The sequence below is a fragment of the Macrobrachium rosenbergii genome, chromosome 55 (genome assembly GCF_040412425.1).
Source record: "Macrobrachium rosenbergii isolate ZJJX-2024 chromosome 55, ASM4041242v1, whole genome shotgun sequence".
NCBI classification, from domain to species: Eukaryota; Metazoa; Arthropoda; class Malacostraca; order Decapoda; family Palaemonidae; genus Macrobrachium; species Macrobrachium rosenbergii.
In genome coordinates, this window is record NC_089795.1 from 31,006,814 (window position 1) to 31,028,802 (window position 21,989).

General features: G+C 36.6%; 1 protein-coding gene and 1 long non-coding RNA gene across 14 annotated transcripts in view; one reads left to right on the top strand and one right to left on the bottom strand.

The window, feature by feature from the left end:
* The window catches only part of LOC136835922 (uncharacterized), a 53,915-nt gene extending 38,130 nt beyond the window's left edge, over positions 1 to 15,785 (top strand). The window contains exons 2-3 of the long non-coding RNA XR_010852301.1: positions 8,198 to 8,304; positions 15,586 to 15,785. This is a non-coding gene — a long non-coding RNA (uncharacterized lncRNA). The remainder of the gene's footprint in view (positions 1 to 8,197; positions 8,305 to 15,585) is intronic.
* A 22-nt stretch (positions 15,786 to 15,807) lies between these two features.
* shaker (Potassium voltage-gated channel protein Shaker) overlaps positions 15,808 to 21,989 on the bottom strand; it is a 650,071-nt gene continuing 643,889 nt past the window's right edge. For all 13 annotated transcript variants that reach the window (XR_010852300.1, XM_067099786.1, XM_067099787.1 and 10 more), the window contains one exon: positions 15,808 to 18,491. The gene's annotated coding sequence lies outside the window, so the exon portion shown is untranslated. The remainder of the gene's footprint in view (positions 18,492 to 21,989) is intronic.

A 21,989-nucleotide genomic window follows, 5' to 3' on the forward strand; every position in this document is an offset into this window, starting at 1 on the left:
ATATTTATCAAAGTTAGACTATGGCTGCCAAGTATACTCATCTGCTTCAAAAACTAAACTTAAGGAATTGGACATTGTGCATAATGTGGGGCTAAGGATCTGCACTGGATCTTTTAGAACTTCACCCATTGAAAGTATTTATGTAAACTCCCATCAGCTACCACTTGACTTAAGGAGGCATGAGCTAGGTCTGAGGTACACCATGCGGCTGAAAAGCTCAAAGGAGACTCCTTCTTTTGAGATCATAAAACAGTGTGACTCAAGTCTTTTTGGATCTAGAGCATCAGCACCATTTCAGATCAGACATCTGGGTGAACTGGAGGATGAAAGTATAAAAATGCAGAAGATCCTGCAAGTTAAACATCCTGCTATCCCTCCGTGGTTTATTCCCGCAATAGATGTATGCATTAGGCCAAAGTACATATTACCAGGGAAGACTATTTCAGAAATTTTAAATGATGGTGTTGAGGTAGATAACCTTATGGGTTATCTGAAAGAATATGGTTATTTTAATGAGATATGATTTTAGTATATTTAATAAAGATTTTAGTCATATTTATTTTATATATTAGTATATATTTTAAATATAAAAGTTTCATATATATATTTATCTTTTATTGGTTTTATCTAATATCATTCTCCATTTTTTATGTTCATATTTTAACACTGAATTTTAGTAATATGCTATCATTCACTTATCATTCATATCATTAATTTATATATTTCATCTTCATTACATCGCTGAATAATCATGATGGGTTCCGATGCTTGGTCTTCAAGACCTAAATTTTTCGCCAGTAGTCATTGAAGACTACAGGCTGGACTTTTTGACTAATTCAACATGATCACTTCATAAATAAATTGTAACTAAATTTAAATTTATTGACGTTTTGAAATCTTATTCATAATTAGGACTTAAAATTCTGTATTATACCCAGTTTGAATAAGTTAGATTGTGGTATCTTGCAATTTTCAATCACATTTGTGATTGATAATCCATAATACTGAATTTTACCTGATTTGAAGAACAAATTCACCTTTATCTCAAAAACTCCCCAGGTTATATTCTTGGTTCTTATGGGAATGAAAAACTTGGCCATATATACATTATATATTTGTCAAAAGCTGGTGTAGTCAGTTAAGCATGTTCACAACATAGTTAACCATCAGTAGGTGAGTGAGAGGATGGGGGACCCACCCACTCTAACAGTGCTGTTTAGTTCTTTGGAACAGGTGCTAAACAGACTTCTTGCTCTCCTCTTCATGGCTGTTGTTGAAGCATATTTAGTTATTTCTTGGATGGAATGTTGGATGACTTTGGCTTATTTGTTTTCAGTCTTGGTTATTACTTCTAAGAACAATGATGCTTGATAATTCTCCTGCTCATAAGAATGATCTTAATAGATTTCCATGGCATAGATGTGTGTCCTCACTTAGCATGGACCCCCCATTCTTGCAGCCTCTCACTGCAGAGATCAGAATGTACACAGTTTTTGTACTGTGTTGTCTTTTGTAGTCACCTACCCAATGGAGCAAGTATGGGATGAGGCAAAAACCAAGGAATATACCATCAGTGTCGTGGGAGGGTTAGTACACTGCTCTTCACCCGTGCTCTTCAAATGGTTTGACCCATGCTTCTTCTGTAGGGATGATGTTCACCTGGTCTTCCTTTGCTCAGTTCAGAGAGGATTTGAGCGGACCAGGCAGCAGTCTGCTTGGACTTGCAGTAGCTAGATCTTTGGTTGGAGTGATCATAGTAACCATAACCCTCATCATTCCCACTTTAGTTCCCACTTCTGTTTTCTGCAACTAAACTACACCTTGGAGGTATCCCCAGGAGATAATGGAGCTGTTAAGGCCATTGTGGTCTTCCTTGGGCATCCCAAAAGAACCCCTCCCTGTTTGCCTCTTTTGGAACACCTAACTTTGGCTAAAAGTTCTTCGCCTTCAATGGTCTCAGCTTACCAGACTGCTTCAGCAGTTCCCTCTCCTGCTGAGACCATGTCCACTGACACCACTGCTGCTGTTTCTGTTGTTCTTGCTGGTCTGATAGCCACAGCTCCTGTCCCTTCAGGGACCATCAGGGAGGTCTGCATTGACTCTGTATGTAAGAGCTTGAAAAAACCTGTAGTCATAAGAGCACCACCATGCTTTGCCTTCCTTTTCCTCTATGTCATCATCTTCCAACTCTCTTCCTAATCCTGATCAGTGGAAGAGTGGCTGGAAGGTAGTCCTTTGCAAGAAGGCAAAAAAGTTTTCTCCTGGTACCTGTTCACATTGGCAGGTGATTATGGGTGCTGAAGAAGAATCTGCTCATGGGCTAGCCAGTCACTGATCACCACTGCATGAATCTGCTCCTGCTAGTCCCTGGTGCACGACTTGAGTTGCTCTGAACAGGGCCCTTTAGGTAGAGGAGGACCCACATGACTTCCTGTGCTCGTGCTTTCCCACAAGCATGAAGGGAAGTGTCTGTTCTTACCCCATGCTGTCAGCTACTCTAGTTCTTTGCATAGTTATACTGTACTCCTATGCTTGGAGTCCATTTCAGAGAGTGCTTGGCCTGGGTCTGTGTTGGAAAGTGTTCAGCCTAGGTCCCTGTTGGAACATGCTCAGATGTGGTCTGTACTGGACTGAGCTTTGGCTAGGGTCAACTCAGCCCATGCACTGCTGGGCACTGCTGTTCAGAAGACCAGCAGGGCAAGCTCCATCTCACTTTGATCATTTTGAGGCTTGAAGTCTCAGTGTATTGAAGGTGAAAAAAAGTGTGGACACCATCAGTGTCTTCAGATCGTGACTTTAGAGCTTGCTCTTGGCATTATTTATAATCTTCAGAGCATGTGCAGGGTTGGAATGCCATGATTTCTACCTGATTTGAGGAGGGAGGGTTCTTTTTGGTTTGTCCTGGATTCTGCTGTCCTGAGGGATCCTTTCCCATAGAACCCATGCAGGTCAAGTTGGAGAGTTGCTGCAAAGCTATTAAGAAGACCATGTTGGAAGCAACCAAGACTACTCTGCATAACCCACCATCCTCTTGATTGCATCTAGGTTTTGCCACAGAGGCTTTAGCATTGTTTTGGCTTACCTACAGCATACGCAAGGAAGTGAACTCCCTAATCTCCAGATCAAAGAACTCACTTTCATTCGGCCAAGCTGCTACCCCACCAAGACTTGCCAGATAGATGGACACATCATTCAGCTGACTGACAAACAAACTTAGTGTGGAATGGCTTTGTGCAGAAGGTATCTTCATAGTTGGTCATCATGGATTCATCACAAACAACATCGTGGTTGGACCTTTTGGCTCAGAACAAAGGTGGACTTAGCTTCCTCCTGCTCAGAGGACACGCAAGGGAAAGTTGTTAATGGTGGGAGGAAGTTAACCCTCCCACTCCAGTCTGCTAACCTGTGGGCTAACCTTGTTTTGAAGAGACTTGGTGTTCATAGTGGTATCTTGCTTTGGAATGGATTGTCCCTGGGTATCTCCTCACTCTTTTCGAAGGTCAAGGTTAAGGCAGAGCTAGAGAAAGTGACTGGTAATACTTAGGATTCCATTAACCACCATGCAGTTTCCTTCAAAGTTCCTTTGAGATCTACCAATGGACTACAGCCTAGCCTTTAGGAGTTGATTACGCCATCAACATTGGGCTTAGAAGGTCAGACCTCTTATGAAATACCCACTCAAGTACTCAGCATTCTTATTTCTGGAGAAAGGGCCAGGGATATTCTTGGCCCTTTCCTTTTTCCTCCCAAGCATCAGCTTGGAAGAAAGGCTGAGGGAAGAAGGGAGAAAGATGCTGAAATTGGTAGTCCTCATCTCGTGCTGCTGCAAGTTGAAGGATATTTTTTTGCACTTTTGGGCAGTGTGTCAATGACAGTGGGTAGAACCTGGATATTGTGTCTTTCGGTATGTTTACTGACCATAGCCCTCCCTTTTCAAAGACTGTTCCCATTTCTAGCTTATTCTACAGGACCATTCAAATTTCTTGTATGCTCTCTAGAGGTAAGAACAACAATGGAGAAAGTGTACTGAAAGTCTTAGACAACTAATCTCCAGACTTCTGCAGTCATCTCTTCCTGGTTGAAATCCAGCGGGATGCTGGAGACTTGCCATCAGTCTCTTGCCCAGGAACAAGTTTTCTTTTCAAACTCTGGTTAGGATGGAAACCTCATATTCCATGTTGGCTCTATCCAAGTGGGCAAATCCATTCTTATGATACCTGTGGCTTTCTCTGCAATTGAACAGATGTTTGTTTAAGGCACTGTGCTTTGGAGCATTCACTGGCCGAAAGACGTACATGAAACTGTTCACTCTGGTGTCTGCTTGGCCAATTTGGTTTTGGTTCTTTTGTTATGGTAATCTTGACTAGGCGATTGGTGTACCCTAATATCCTAGAGGCACAATTACTACAGAGTTGGGATTAACTTCTCTTAATTGTGGTTGGGGGATCTTGATGAACTGGGAGAAGTTGGATCCTCAATCTAAGCAGCAGATGAAGTGCGGGTCATGCTGTTCAACACAGTAGCAGTGATAGTCCTTCCTGAGGATTGTAGGATCTAACGGTTCAGTGAGGTGCCAAAGCAGTTCTTGTTCCAGTTAGGCTTTGTGAGATCACTCTCTGTTACCTGTTCCTAGAAAAACCTCTTGCTTCATGGATGGATCCAATTGCACTTGCTTTAGTGGTGTCTGCAGCAGCACTTGTCATATGCATTCAGTCCTCTGACACTCCTCATGCCCCTCAGCCGAGAAGTGAATGCCATTCTTACATGGTGGTGGTTAGATGACAGTAGCTAATTTGTTTGAGGGTCTTGAACTTGAGACGATTTCCACTTGCATATCTTCGTTCTTGAAAAGCATGAAGCAATTCTGGCTCTACAAGCATATTAGAATCAGTTTGCGGGTACTTTTATTGCTCTTAGACAGTACCTCCCATGTAAAGGTCGAGACTCTAGGGTAGTGGTAGCTCGGTTTTGTCTGGACTTCAAAGTGCAGTGGTCCTAAGTTCGAGTCCCCCTCATGGCATGATGTCCATCGACAAACACGATCTGTGAACTAGGGATGGAGGTGCATTGGTGTGCCCCCCCCAATCATCTGCAGCTAGTTTCCCTTGTAACCAAGCTTCCATGGCTGGACTGGCTTTTACCAAAGATAACCAAATGAAAGACCTAAGGCATGTTTACAGAGGAAAAATGCAAATTATCTTGAATTTGTGATGTTTTGGCAATTTTCCTTTGATTGCAACGTTGATGTATTGCAAAGAAATTTTAAATCATTGCAATATTCCAGTTATATTCGTTATCATCGACCAGAATACTGCATTATCCACAGTTGTAAGGAAAATTCTGCTTTGATTCTAGAAAGCTTTCCATTCCAAAGCGTTAATGGTGTTTTGTTGCATTTCATATAGATTGCAACATTGTTCTTTTTATGGCAATAATTAGTTATTGTCATCTCAAAACACTTAATTCTACCTACTCTGAAGACATTTTTCTAGCCATAATAGCTATTTATAACGATTTTGCTGGCATTTTCATTTTTCTATAGTAAGTAAATTGATATTTACCGTCTCATTAACAGCCATATTCGAAATTGTGGACGCTAAAACTCCTATTCTACCTTGTTGGAGACAAACTGTATATTTAGTAAAAGGGATAAAATTAAATATATAAAATTATATATATTATATATATATATATATATATATATATATATATATATATATATATATATATATATATATATATATAAATATATATAAACCCTAAGGAAAGGATAGCCTTGGTAAAAATTGCAAAATTTGCATTGACTGAATTTTTATTGTTGCTTGTACATTTTAGATTATTGCCCTTTTGATTTTAGATTCGGGGCTAGCAAAAAAAAAAAAAGTTTGAAAGTTTGACCATATTTTAAGTAAAAAATTGTGGAAAGTTATAATTATATCCTTGGCATTTTGATAGTAACGGGCATGCATTGCAATTTTCCTTCCATAATATGTAAATTGCAATCCAAATTAATTTTTCAGTCATTGTGGATCGGCATCTCAAAATATCCCAATCTGCTTGTTTTGAGCCTAAAAACTTACTATACCATTCCTATTCTGGTGAAGTTTGTAATGATTGGCCTTTTTCTTTTGCAAAAAACTTGCATTGTATTGCGACTTTGCAATTGCATTCCGGAATAGCAAAGGAAAGTAAAGAAATAAAATAAAACTCCTTTTAACCTAGTTTAATTACTTTTATACATGGTGCTCTGTAACTTTTTTTTTTATTGGTGGGGCACTGCATATTAGGGAAACTCATGGCAGTTAGATAGTATGAACGATTCGTTTCCATTAATGGCGTGCATATGACAGCACTTTTTAAAGAGCTAGCATATTAAATTGTACATATGTTTCGGGTTAGGTAAGAAAAATGAGTAGAGAAAATCTTTAAACGTTAATATTTATTAATAGTCAGGTACTTTGCACCATAGCTTCATTTCAGTTTCCATTACACCTAGTGTCTTGTAAATCTAATTGCCCATATTTTGATGGCTAGTCTTGAAGGAAGTAAAAGTGTAAAATTCATTATTTGTCATACACTGTTACATACCGAAATTAATACAAACTTCTTGGCCAGTTGTGGTAAAATATGAAATATTGCTTGGAAATTATTGGGACTATTTATCGATACCATGATGCAGTGTATTGGTACTGCTATAGTTTAGTCATTGATGGATAAAATTTTATGGTAATTTGTGTTCCCTTTTACTCCGAACTTTTATTGCTCACAAGAAAATGTATCTCGTGCTGCTTATTAAAGCTTGTTGTGGTTTATAAAGACACCCCTATCCACCGAGGTGATGATCTTAATGTCAAAGGTTCAAATTTTTTATGCTACCCTTGTCAGAAGCTCTTTCTCTTGTGCTGATATCAGCAGTATTAAGATACTCGTATTCTGGGCAACAGCGCTTAGTTTGTGTTTCGGTCCACTTTATGATTTTGACCGTCGTTGGAAGATGTCCTGTTGAGACCATCTTCTGTGCTCGTTTTCGCGGAGGCTCTCATACTATCATTGTCAGAAACTGAGCCTTTCATATTAATAAGAACTAACTTGGGTAGAAGTCCCCAAGGCAATTCTAGAGAGGTTTTAGAAAACGCCATGCACTTGGGACTCATTTTATGGATTGTAATTATTTTTATTTGCTCTTCAAAAATTTGTTACTTGTCTAATATGTTTTGCTCCACAGCTTGCGTTTTTCTCCTTTATGTAGGTAGATAATCTGTGGATGCTTGCTGGTCTGGTCAGTGTATTTCATATGCATGGCTGCACATTATAAGTAATATAACAATTATGTTTTAGAGTAAAAACCATCATAATTACGGTTAATTTTTCACAGTATGAAAATTGCAAGGGAAAATTCAGAAAAACTGTTTTGAGCCACAGTAACTATTTAGTAAATTAATGTTGTCACTCCATTGCTTTTAATACATGTTAAAACCTGAATTTTCTGTATTTTGGTACGTCTCCCAGAGTCCTGTAGTCTATCGTAAGTCAAAGCGACTTTCGTGAAAACATTTTTCACTATTCCTTTGTCAGCGTAGGGCAACAAAAAACAGACTACAGTAATATTTTCTCTCATTGTCCTAGGGCAGTCATCGAGTTTGGGCCTTTTCGTACCTTGCGTTCTTGCAAATTGAAATGAAGTTTCTTGAATTTCATACATTGTCTTTAATTGCAAGCAAATTTAATATTCCCGATCCGTCATTTCCTAGTACCGCGAGCATTGCATTTTGTCTCGATGGCAGTTTTACGTGAAGTGTATTCAGTACCTACATAATGTTGGCTAGAGAGTAGATGCTGAGTATATTTCTTACTAATTAGGAAGAGTAAATATTCTGTAATTGCAGCATATTTTTCTTGCCCCTAAACTGTAAGTATTTGCTTTATATGGCTTTCTGCATGAATGGGTAACAGTTCTGTAAGTATTTGCTTTATATGGCTTTCTGCATGAATGGGTAAGTTTTGTTTATAGTATTTTACTTAATCATGTAGCAGCCTAAGGCCTATATAGTGTTTTATGGTTGCCAAATATCCTTGAGTCACGAATGAATACAATATTTGTACAATACTTTGAGAAATGCAATAAACATAGACTGTAAGAAAAATTGCATACGTATACCTAAAGAAACTGAGATGACATGAAACTATAAATTAGCAGGAAGGCAGTGAGACGAGTTAATATTTCTCAGACACGAGCAAGAAATAATGGTTTGTAGAGCCCAAACATGGATGAGAGACCAATGAAACTTGAAAGTAGCGACAAAAGTAAGTAGTGAAACCTGTTCTTTATTGGTAGAGTGCATAAAGTACTTTGTAGACAGTTTTAATGTGCAGATATGAAAATTTAAACTTAAAATTATTGCTGGAAAAGTAAGTGCAGCACTTTATGCGAATAGTGTATTGTCAACATTTTATCAAAAATAAAAAGTGTATTTACCACGATTCATATAGTTATTGATATATCCGACTAAAAAAAATGTGAATACTGATGATAACCTTAAGTTATGACTGCATAAAGTAGTAATTTGATATTTCAACCACGGAGTTTGAGATCTTTATTATGAAGGGCAGTGTTTAACCAAGTTGCACACATGAGTCATATGATTTAAGACTCGGATAGTGGAGCTTTTGAGGGAAAAAAAATCTCGATTCAGGATTCATAATTCGAGTATATTGGGTTATTCGTAAGACTCAGACTAAATAACGCTTTTGTTTAGCTATAAGTTGTAAACTGTCCGGATAAGCCTAGGAACTTTACACCCCATATGTGCGTGTGCGCGATCCTGTGCATCTGTAACTATACATACTAGTATAATTTTTCCACCTGTCCGTATATAGTTTTCTCCTTGGTTTCATTTTTATACTTGGCTTCATTTCTTTCATTTTTATCAACTCAAATGTAATATTTGTAGATATTTACAGCCTTATCTCCTTTATAAAATTCAGTACAGTAGCTTAGTAGTCCTGGATTTGGCTTTCGGAAATTACTCTGTTTGCAGAATTAAATGTCATTAGAATTGCGATGCACCTTTTCACCTTCTGAAGGTAAGTTAGTATTGATGAGGCCTTTGTTTTAGAAATATGTTATATTTCTCTGACATAATACAAATTCATGCTGTAGTAATGCAGACTGTTTTTGCTGCAATGCTATGAAAGTATGTAAAAAGAAGCAGTATTAAGTTAAGCCAAAATTGAAAATTATTTTGGATTTAATGATGAATAACAATGGTCAATATTTAACTGGTTTCTTAATTTATTGGCATGAAAAAGCACACACTTTGATACAAGATCAAAATATTGATGGGATTCAGTGAATCCAGTCCATCCTGCAGCTACCAAGGTCCAAATCTTTTCATAATCTTATACAACAATGGACCTTAATAGCAAGGAAGAAATGTTAAATACCTAGTACTTTTTTCAATACAGAGAACGTCACCTGAAAATCTTTTTTTTATAATTTGAAGGCAAAGACCGTAAACAGAGACTGAACAGCCATATTTTAATCTAGCAAAACAAATGATTGTGATAAGAATGACGATGTCAAAGCCAACGAGGTTTTCCATCGGAAATCTGTCGAAATGTCTTTTCGTTCATCTCTTTTTTTATTCGGTCTCCTTTGGGTGTTGAGTGAAGTGACCAGATTTAAAAGCGAGTTGAAAACCTCTAAGGCTTGAAGTCGCATACCTCATCACCTATAGATGCAGGTCTGCTCTCCCATCTCACAGGGTTAGTGGAACGTTGACAAAAGTCAAGAGCCAAGTTCAATGGGTCTAAAACTTCTTGTGGCTCCTCGTATGACAGTGACTATTCAATTTATTGACTTTTTATTTTTTGCAGTGAAAAGAATTGTAGCTGAAGCTTTGAAAAACACCATGAAAAGTGACAATAAATTTCAGTGAGTTAACTGCAGGGAAATACTGCTAAGAGGAACCATCATTGTTTGGACAAGTTGAACATGGCTTTGGCCTAAACTCTCAAACACTTCTTGAGGACAGTAAAGAACTTGAGCGGTCTAGATCTGTAAGCTGATTAGTTATTACAATGTGAAGGAAGGACTGTGATTGGTTGCTTGTCTTTCACTGCCACTCAAGTGCTGTTTCAGAGTCCAGGCCCAAATCGCTCCGTGGAAGCTTTGGATAGAAGGCACGGGTAATGGCTGAATATGGGATGTGCTTAAGTTATATCCACAGTATATTTCTCCTCTAAAGTTCAGTTTATTTTTCAAGTGGCAAATCCTGGCACGTGTAATTATAATTTACTTTGGTTTTGAACTGAGCAATAATTTTTAAGTGTAATATTTTGCTTGTTATACAAGCAGTATCCCCTCCCTGATTTTTTTTTTTTCAAATTTGATGAAAAATGCTCTGGTCTTATGTAGTAAATGATACAAGCACATATTAAAGCTAACCAAAAATAGTAACCTCAGAGCCTGAATATGCCACTGACGCTTTTTCTTTATCAAGCATAAAGGTCAGGATTATAGGAAACGCTTTCTTAATGACTGGTAATTTTCTGTGAACTGGAAAATTGGAAATATCTGCCTTAACAAAGTGCTGCCAGAAGCAAACCACCATACTGACCTAAATGCTTAAGTGGATACAAATCAAGAGATTATTAAAGCACAATGGTCCAGTAATGTGCCCCAAAAACCAAGTAAACAGAAGAAAAAATATATTTATATATATATATATATATATATATATATATATATATATATATATATATATATATATACTTACATATATATATGTATGTATATATATATGTATGTATATATATGTATATATATATATATATATATATATATATATATATATATATATATATATGTATATATATATATATATGTATATATATGTATGTATATATATATGTATGTATATATATATGTATATATATATATATGTATATATATATATATGTATATATATATATATATGTATATATATATATATGTATATATATATGTATGTATATATATATGTATGTATATATATATATGTATGTGTATATATATATATATATATATATATATATATATATATATATATATATAAATATATATATATATATATATATATATATATATATATATATATATATAATCAGTATGTTTACTAAAGCCAATTTGCTCTAATGAAGATTTTATGACATACATGATCTTCTGAAGTCTGATTGTAATGAGATTTGAAGACACCATTCCAGATTTGCTATTTGTACAAAAATCTAAATCACCAAACATAGAATATCTGCTAAACGGAAAAACCTTATAACAATAACAGGTGAGGTTCTCTAGAATAATAACACAGACATGCAATGGTTGGTTCACAATGACTTGGGAGGAAAAGGCAGGATTCCGCGGAGGCCTGGAAATCGTTGCTGGCCTCCAGTTGCTTCCTCCCTTTCCCTTTGACAACCCTTACGACTCGGAAACCCATTGACGTCTCTGATTGAAGCGGATATTGTTCTGAAGTTCAGCAGGAGACAACGTAAACCCCTTTCATCAGTTTTTGGATGGGATGAGTTTACCATTGACTATTTTTTCTAACTGCAGTATGTGAAACTCCAACCATTCTCTCTTCCTCTCTCACTTTCTCTCTGAGTCTAACATGGTGGGTTCTCATTGTCTTTTCCTGAGCCTCGGGTACTTTAAGGATAAGGAGGGATTAATATGGAAAGGGAGAGCCTAATCAATAATACCTGGAATAATTAGGTGGACTAGTATTCTCATAATTACAGCTCATCTGCCTTCATTTTGATTTGGAATGGATGACGATGATGAATTGTTGTTACATTATTTAACCAACAACTTTTATTTGTATTATATACAATAACAGGCAGTCATTATAAAGTTAAATAGAGAAAGTCTCAATAATTTGAAACCCTATACCACTACTAATAATTCTGAAAAGAATGGAAAGAGTTGGCAATGTCATTGGTAGCTGCAGTTTGCTAACAATATTTTCTTTCCTTGAGTGGACAAAGAAAACAACTGTTTGAAGCAAAGTAACATAGATACAATATAATAAAGAGGGAGAAAGAGGGAGCCAGTAAGATAACTTGGGAGTACATGGCACCTTATTATGTAAAGAGACAATGAAGAGAAAAGACTTAAGAGAAGAATTACTGCTGCATTTCGTGATGGAATTGCTATTATAAAAGATTAAATTCTGAAGCAAATTTACATTGACAGTTTACACAGAGTAAACGAATCCTTGTAAATATATGTTCTCATTTAATCCTTGTAACAACCAATTCCATCACATATCAGGACATAGTATCCAAAAACTGGCTTGATGTATTATGATGCAACAGAAGAATCTACCAACAAGATTTGAGATCTGATCAGTTATTTTTACCTCGCATAAGGAAGTTTGATGAAGCTGATTCTTGATATTCAAAACTGATATCATATTTCAAAGGTCAAAATGGCTGATCACATCACAGTGGACTATCCCAGTCTTGGATCAACTACATTGTCTCTCTATATTAAGCAGAGTCGTAAATAGCTGAAGAGGTTACAGCATTTTGAGGAACTACGGCCGTTCTGAAATGTTTAATGGTCATTTATTCCAATATCTTTTGTAATCTAGCAAGCAAATAATGCTCTAGAGGTTTTCCTAGATAAAGTATGAAGCATATGGTTGGGATGCCCGCCCCCTCTTAATGGTTCCTATATCCTAGTCCACAAGAAGAAGAAGAGAGTTGCTTAGGAAACTTGAGACTGCATTCGGACACCTTGGGACGGGCAGCCCACTCAAAGTTCTGACGGGTGGGACCTTCTCCTAGTTAGCCCCTCACGAGCAACGCAAGGAGGAGGTCACACTTACAAAACCTGATGGGTTAAGAGTTGTTCAAAGTTCTCATGCAGCAACAAGAGAAAATAATTATCTAAGATTCTCAAACCGTCAACAATAAACAGGCTTAATGTAAAACAAACAATCAGTCAATTATGTACAGAATATATACAGGCTTTTAGAAAGAAACATATAAAAACATGATAGCATTTCTTCATTTATAGTGAAGCAATGCACTTTATCAGATCTTGGAGAGGCGAACGGTCACAATTTCTTCGTTCTATGAAATTATCATAATGCTGATCAATTTAGGTAATTACTCACTTTGTATTCTATCTCTCTAAACTAGACTCATTACTCATAGGCGTGAAGACCATCACCTACGTACTAGTTGGGGGAGACATTTTTGCCATACATTCTGACTGGCCTAAGTCCTTACCGTCCTTCTCCATTGTGTTCATTATCAGTCTTGATCTGCCTTCTTTTATCAATTTTTTGGGCTTTAAAGTACCTTTAATCAGTATCCACATTACTACAATTTCTTTTTGGCTGAAGCTGAGTGGAGGAGGATTAGAGGATCTTTCTATAATAAAGATTATACTTTCTCTTTTCAACTATGCATTTACTTTACCCATGTATTTTCTGTCACCTGCACACTAGTTATGAGCTCGGCAAATAAAGATTACTATTAGTAGTTTCTACTGTCTTACATGTACAATACAGGGGGAGGTAGTCAGTTATAATTTTAAAAAATGATCTACAATGGATAATCAATTTTATTACCTTCTTGCCCAATTGAAGTTTCACTCACTTTCAGCAGCAAGTACACAACACCTCAAGGAACCCGATTTCTCTGGTTACTAACCTGGTTTAAGAAAAAAAAATCCATAACTCTTTCCTTATTTACCATCTATAATTTTAGTCAAATTTTATATAACTGCCTGACCTGGTCTAACAGACTACATGGGTAACCTAGACTGTATTTTTCCTCACTATGGTAACTGCAAGTGATCTATTATAACATTTTTTTGCATTTAATCTATGTTGTAACTTCCTCTTCCTTGACTGTAATGGAATTCTAGCACCGGATACAGTCATCCACATATTTACTTACACCTTTATTATATACATTGTAGATGTCTGACTAAAGTGATGACTCAAAAAAATAAAGCAGTACAATTAAGAACATAAACTGGACACTGAAAGAAGACACAAACTTCATAATGTAAGAAGTGAGAATGACCCACACAAAGGACAAGGCTTCCTCTTTTGAATGAACGATATGTTTAGAGACAATCCAACATCATCACTTAGGAAATATATGGGCATAAACGATGCAAAGGCAAGGGGTGAAGGTTGTGATATGAACACAAAACGTGTCTTTATTTCTTTTACTCCTCGGTAGCTGATACCTCCTGAAATGTCTATGCAGGGTGAGTGAATGGGCAGTTAACAATGTGTACTTCCGAATCTCTCTCTCTCTCGCTCTCTCTCTCTCTCTTATTCTCTATTGAACACTCTCTCTTCCACTCTCACTCTCTGGCAATCTCAGACAAGCAGTTTTGATTCACATTTATTTCTTTTTTCTATTTAATCGGATCACTTTCTTCTTAGTACTATTGATGTTATTTTATCATGTAAATTATTATTACCATCATCATCATCATCCTTATTAGTATACTGTACTCTCCTCAGAATTATATCTGCAGCTTCAAATAGGTTCAATGACTCGTGTCGAGGTCCGTTCCAGTGACATCCTTCATATGCCATCCACGCTCTCAATGTGCAAATGACTGCACAGAGGATGGACATGATTAGCTTTGCAAATGTAAGAACACCATAAGATTCTGTTCTTTTGCTTAGGAAGGATCATTATCTCTAATTTGCTATGTTAGGCCTATTGAAGCAAGAACAGTATCAAACCTTTTCTTACAGGTTTTCGTGAGCTATTACTAGTCTACCCAATATTTTTTTTTTTTGTCATTTGCAGATGCAGAAGAGTTCAAAATCTTTCTTACATTCATTATATGTATAAATATTATGTATATATATATATATATATATATATATATATATATAATATATATATATATATATATATATATATATATATATATATATGTCATGTCTAAGACATCTAAAAAAACTGCGGACCATGCTTTTTTTTCTTTAACTGAACTGTAACTATTAAAGAAAATCATCTTAAGGAGTTCTTACATCACAAATCGGGCCTTATGGTAATTCACCAATTTCATTGATTTCAAGAAGCCTCCTTTCCAGGACTGGATGACCAAGACTAATTGAAATTCCAGATAGTTATGCTTTTACAGTAATTAGGACCATCCTTCCTGAGTGATAGGGCGGGGCGGCACCTCCTTCAGCGGAGAGGGGATGAGGCTCTCATGGAGAGGATAATGTGCCAGTGACGGAAACTTCTTCACACCTGATCCTGCTTAGGTCTGCTGCTGCTCCATGTGGACAATGTCTGTTTTATTTTCTACTTGTTACTCCACTCCTGTTTTGTTGCCCACTTTTCTTTTATTTCTGTCCCCTCTGTTTATTGCTCAACAGGTTTCATTTTTTTATTCTTGGTTTAGAAACCTCACTTTTCATGTAAGTTTCAAAATTGACTGGTATTAAACATTTATAGTAACCCAATTTATTTTTAATTTGATGAATAATGTTAAGAATATTTCAACTTCACCTTGTTCTGTTTTCCAGCCTGACCATCTCACATACTTTCTTCTAGGTAATTATACGCCATGCATCATGAATCAGACATCTTCAAGTTGAGCTTAAGAAAGCACCACCTTGTGGCACTTTGTGGAATTCTGCTTCCTGAAGATGCTAGAGGATTGTGACGTCTGAGAACCTTTGTTTTACTCTGCGCCATTTTCACGCACAGGGGTACCAACCTCACCGAATTGTTATCTTAAACCATCCAATAAACATGGCAAAAAGAAACAACCCGAAGATTATCCAACACTTAGAACAGTGCTGGTGTATATCTTATATTGTAGTTATGAAGTTCAGGTTTGAATAAGACGGTTTGAAAAAAATTCCTCTTCAACATATTGAGGAACATATGGTCAACCTAGCACACACTTTATCTCACAGTTAAGGTTTACGAGCACACACTCACGACTGCCACCACTTTCACTTGAACTTCCAAAGTATTTAACACATCAGCTGCTTATTTTTCTATAGCGTCTTTCCTCCCTCCTTCATTCAGGCCATTGTTCTTAGTATTAACTAATGAATCACTAGAATAACGAATATGTACATTCTTGGTAAAGCTTCAGCAGAATTTGCTTCAGGCACAAACATCACCACTTGCTTGTCGTAACGAAACAGTCTGATCACGGCAGCTGCGTCATTCGTTGCTCATTTTGCTTTTAAAATTTATTTCCTCCCTGTCTTTTAGTGCGCACACACACTCGTTTATAACATGTTTCTTGCTTTCCTTCTTTCCCAATTTCTATTATTTTTGCTCTGTGATTGCGCATTGGGGCTTGGATTTGCTGGTGGTGGGTTGTGGAAGCAGGTGGTAGTGGTGGTTATGAGAGGGGGGCCAAGCCCCTGGGGAACCCCTTGGCCTTAATATCACTCGCTGTCAGCACTGTGACTTTGCACATCATATCTCCACAGTAACGGTCTTCTTAACATCATACCCACACTCAACTTTGTAACATAGGAGAATGTAATGTTGGGGAACAGTTGAACAACAATATATTATGAAATGCGTTATAGAGATAATATTTGAAACATTATTATGCAAAGTGAACAAAAAACAAACCCTAGGAATGGTTGTAATAAACTGTTATGCTTTATTGCTGTTCAACCTGGGAAAGTTTTAATTTATGTAGGAGATGGAATGACATTAGGAAGGGTCATTAAGAAGAAAAAGTTTACCAAAAGGTTTTCAGTCCTACCACCCATAACTACCCCCATCTGCCCATAAAAATACTGCAACCATAAACGTCCCTGTGACATTTTGGCATCCGACAAAAGTAAGGCGGGGAAGAGCAGTTCCAGAGAGTTGGTTATAATACTTCGAAGGGCATAGAACTACTGCAGCATAGAAGAGCGTAGAATTTGTAGAAGGCGCAAAAAGGCATAAAAACAGGGTTCAAAAGGCCTTGGAAAAATTTTTAATGATGCCTCTGGGCAGCTGGGGGGAGTAAGATATGGGATCCACTACCTTGTAATGCTCCTAAAATAGTATCTGAACTTTGGGTAATGTATCAGCTTCAGGGCACTCCAGTAAAGCACATATTCCTGAGTATGAACAGAGAATTTTCTAGCTTTTGTGATATCCCATGAAACTGGGAGATTACCCAAGAACCAGAGCTATGAAGAAGATATGGATTCTTTCTTTGAATGAAATAATAAAGAACTGCTTTCAGATACTCCTTTTCGTAGAAAGCATAGGGATAAAAGTTTTAGATGGAAGGAAACCATGCCAGGGAGGGTACATCTAGACTTCTCTTCTGGATTTGGCAGGAAAATGGTAAGAAGGTTGCCTAGGTGGGAGGGGAAGGGAAAACTAGGCATTTTAGATAGGAAAGGAGAAAGGAGGACTAAAACAGAATGTAACAAGGTTTCTCTGGCACGATGGGGGATCATAGGATGATGATCAAACATTTGCAAACCCTTCATGAGAACGTGTTTACGTAGCTAATTAAACTTTAATCACTTCTTGGAAACTATGTGAAGTGATAAACCATTTTGAGCTCTCAAGGTTTTCTTTAGTGGAGGTCTTTTCGTAGAAAATACAACACCAAAACCAAAAACTCGAGGCTTAAAATGGTCCATCGTATCTCATACACACTTCTCAGCAACATTCACTATTACCACACAAATTTGAAAGCCAATCAATTGTATTACAGCATATAAAAACAACTCTGGTTATATTTGAAATATTTTCTAGAAATACTCATTCTTCCACTATTTAGGTTAAGGATATCACATGTACAATATATTGAACATTTCTAAGTCCATCTTGCAGCCTTTCTCTCTTACGCTGTTTTGATTTCTCATTTTGCACTATTGACGAGGTCTTGCTAAGTCAGGAGCATAGGCCTTGTTATACTGAGTTTCCACTGGGATCACAGTTGCATTGAATAATTTTCTTTACATAGTGAAATAAAATAAGATTAACAGCAAAATTATACATTTGGACTTCATAAACATTTTCAAAACATTTTAAAAGGTTGAAATTAATAAAATGAATGTTTGAGGTTCTAATTTGACCTGAACATTGTCTTAAAGTTCTTGATTGTCGTTCTGAACTCAGTCTCACTGGCATATTTGATCTAGAGTAACTTATAAGGCAATTTTCTTGAACTAATATAAGAGATAACAGATAACAACAGCTTCTCTCAAAGTTGTACAATGGCGATCTGACAAGCTTCTTTAACTTCACGAATGTGTGTGTGTGTGCGTCTCTTCCCGCCATTTTATAATACTCTTGCTGGCCTTTTTTTATTTTTTTTATTTTACCTCCTGACCCACTCTGACCCCTAGTGCTTCTCAAAGCTGCATTTCTTCGTTACGAGGCTCCCCGTACGATGAGGATGGCACAGCAGCTTGGCCGATTGTATGGTTGCTGGGTGCTTTTTTAAGTGTTGGCACTACTCAACTCCTTCCTGCCACCTGCAAAACGGAAAAAAAGCTTGTAAAAGGAGCACCAGTAAAGATAAATAAGCATATTTATGAATCAAGGAATGATGATGTCAAAATTAGATTTTTTTTATTACACGAATCAAAAGATATTGGAACCGAAAGCTGAATGGTATCCATTTTCAATTTTGTTTTTACTACATACCGTTTCATCAGCAGGAATAACACATGCCAAAACAAATGTCAGTCTGAGAATTTAGGAGCAGACTGCGAGATATTGCAGAAGATGGAGTCTACACAGTATGATTTGCTGTTTTACATAAATACAAAAGCATCTAGAATATTTAAAGTTGTAGAGCTGGAACATTATACTAAAGTGTTTATACATGATTGTGGTTTTCTAGAAATCATGAAACTCTAGAATTAAACAAGTTACCTCTGATCCCAACGATCCTCCAAACACCACAATGCAATCGAAAAAAACTCGATCATTCAAGTGGTTTTCACATCTGTAATTTTTTCCACTACAATAAAATCCTAGTACTAACACACTAGTGCAATCTTGCGCATCCTTACATCTCTTCTCGAGAAATGTTAGCAATCCTCTCCCTTCCCCAACATCCTGTCTTATCACACGACATAGTTTGTTGCTCTTTGCAGTCCTTGAAACGTCGATTTTTCATTGCTAAAGAACATCCGGTTTAATATTTTCAATTATACCTGACACTGATCCCCAGCGTAAACAACAGCGAACAGTTAAAAGCTCCAGGACATATTTTATTCCTTTCAGTTTACCTACAATTATAATTACAGGTAAAGGGTATAAAATCTCAAACATATGCCTTTTAGTGATTGACACAGCGCTACAAAGTAAGTTGTGAAATGAAGATGATAAACAAACTGACAGTCCAGAGTAAATCACCACCGTGGAAACATTCAATCTTAAACCGATATAAAAGTGGTCTATACATATGTAATCATTTAAATATTCATACAAACTTTTATGGTTTTTATATTTAAATATCATCAATAAAAAATTTATCTGAAAGGAAAATCCCAGCACTATCAACAGCACCAAGGCAGTTACCAAAGAAAGCAAAACTGTCTATCAATATGGGATTCTGAACAGATGAAAAGAAATAATCAACCTCTTCCTTTATCATCCATATCCTAGACACTGCCAGAGAAACTATGCTCTAAATTTGCCCAGTAATGAAATCAAAGTGACCTGGTATGTTGTAGGATCACTACATGGCACATCACCAAAGCCAGTATGCTGACTTCCTGCAAAACAGATAACAAGTGCATATATGTATGATGGCCAAGAAGGAAATCCTCTCTAGATGATCTGAATCGGGGCCATTTTGGGAACAGGTTAACCTCCAGTGACAGTACTTCTATTTATAAAAGCCAGAGCTTTGGGATATTGCCGATTGTCCAACAGGGGAAACACCTTGAACCTGTGCCACTAATTGTAGAAAATGGAAAATCTTGTCAACAATGGTAATTGTTAATGATTAAAATGGAGACAAAGTATACATCCTCTAACTCCTAAATTAAAAATCTTGAAAAATTTCAGCTTCAAGGTAATCAATACAGGTAAATAAAAGCTTTTTGCAAACATTAGAAAAATCTTTGAGATTGTCCAGCACGCAAGGGGAGAGTAATAGTATGTATTTTTCATGTAGAAACAGTAATACCAGACTAGTCAAAACTGTTTATTATTCGGAAAATGCTGAGAGGAATGAGAGATAAAAACCGGAAATCTGTGGTAGATGGCGTGTCTGAAGGACTTAATATAAGATTAAGGACATGAATGTGCAAGACAGCGGCCGGCAGCAAAGTTAATCTACGGAAGATGCTGAGGCACTACTAGATGAGGCCTCTCTAAGGATTTATGAAGTGACTTTTTCATGCAAGTTTTTATTCATTACTGGGAGGTTATCCTTTTAAGAGTGAGACGAGGTATGTGTTAGCTATAGAGTCTCGATCTCCCTTACCGGGGGAACTGGCAGACTTTCGAAATTGTTTAATTGCTTATTGTTGGCGAAATAATGGTTTGCATAGTTGGTATTTATATTAGCATAAAGACGCGTTTTTAGCTTAGCATGTGGATTAATTGTAATGGAATTTCGTCAGTCTAGAATTATCGATAAATAATGCTTTACTCTAAATTTTCCTCATGAAGTGATTAGAGATATATATAGGAGAGGAAATACAGTCAGTAATACATTAACAACGTTATTTCTACATCTCCAAGCACTGGCTTTAGATCAATATGGAAACTACATTACATGAAGTAGATATATAAATCAGGAAATTTTCTGCACAACTCTGATGTTCTTAGAATTTAATGGAAGCACGTTCATAAAAGTATACACCATTTGTATACATGCAAGCGTATGTGTAAGGAAAAAATTAATATTTTAATTATTAGTTCAAAAAAATTCAACATCATTCACACTGCACTGTAACTTAACAAATTTACACCAGCGAAATACCTTTGTGACTTCTGACAATCGGGAAGTAACCACAACCCTCAACATCTGATCAAAAGAATGCTGATAATGATACAAGGACAACTAGAAGCGATACATGCACTAAGGAGGTCAGCAGATATCGGAAATATAGAAATTTGGAAAAAAAGAAAATTGATTAATAACTTATTCAGTTTTTATGTTTTTCAGTTTATCGTCAATATCAACTATAAAACATGGAAAAAGATAACACAATGACCTCGTTGATTCTTCAACTTTCAAAGCAATGAAGCTTTCAGCTGCCATAGTTCGCTATTCATTGACAGCAAGATCACTATTCAATAGACAGACCTCACCACAACTCGTGCCACTGTTTGCACAAAATGATCTTATTACTTTCCTAGTTCCCCATTTGACCCGGCTTTATATTTGGCATTAATTGTCCGGACATGCGCCATCAGTATTCATTACTACACAAAATTCGGCCATCGATACTTACGAGAAAAATCCAAAGATCTGTTCCTGTTGTACATTTTGACATAGTACCGAAAGCTAACTTTCTCCAATCCGAAGGGGATAAAAAACAGAAGCCTCTGGTATCGGTCACTCTTCCCTTATTCAATACTTAAATTAGGCTCGATGCATCTGTAGTGCTCTGCTACGATCCCGCTTTATTTGCATGGAAGTGGAGCATGAAATTTACAGAAATTGAAAACATGGCGTATGCCAAACCTATACACCGTGAAATCTTAATTTGAAATCCAATCACTTTGTTTATAATTACTTATTACTCATTTTGTTCATGGAGAGAACAAAAGTCTATTCTCTTTAAAATATGATCACTTATGCCTTAACGACATTATATTTGATGACAATCTCAGATACAACGATTTAGTGATTTGTTGCTTTGACGCAGGCAGGTGTTGAGGAACTTGACTTGAAAACATAAGTATTTCAAATTATGTCCATTTTCAGCACCCACTCTGATTAAAAGGGGAAGGCATATATCATCCGCAAATATCAGTATTTTTAGCAAACACGATGAAACATCAGT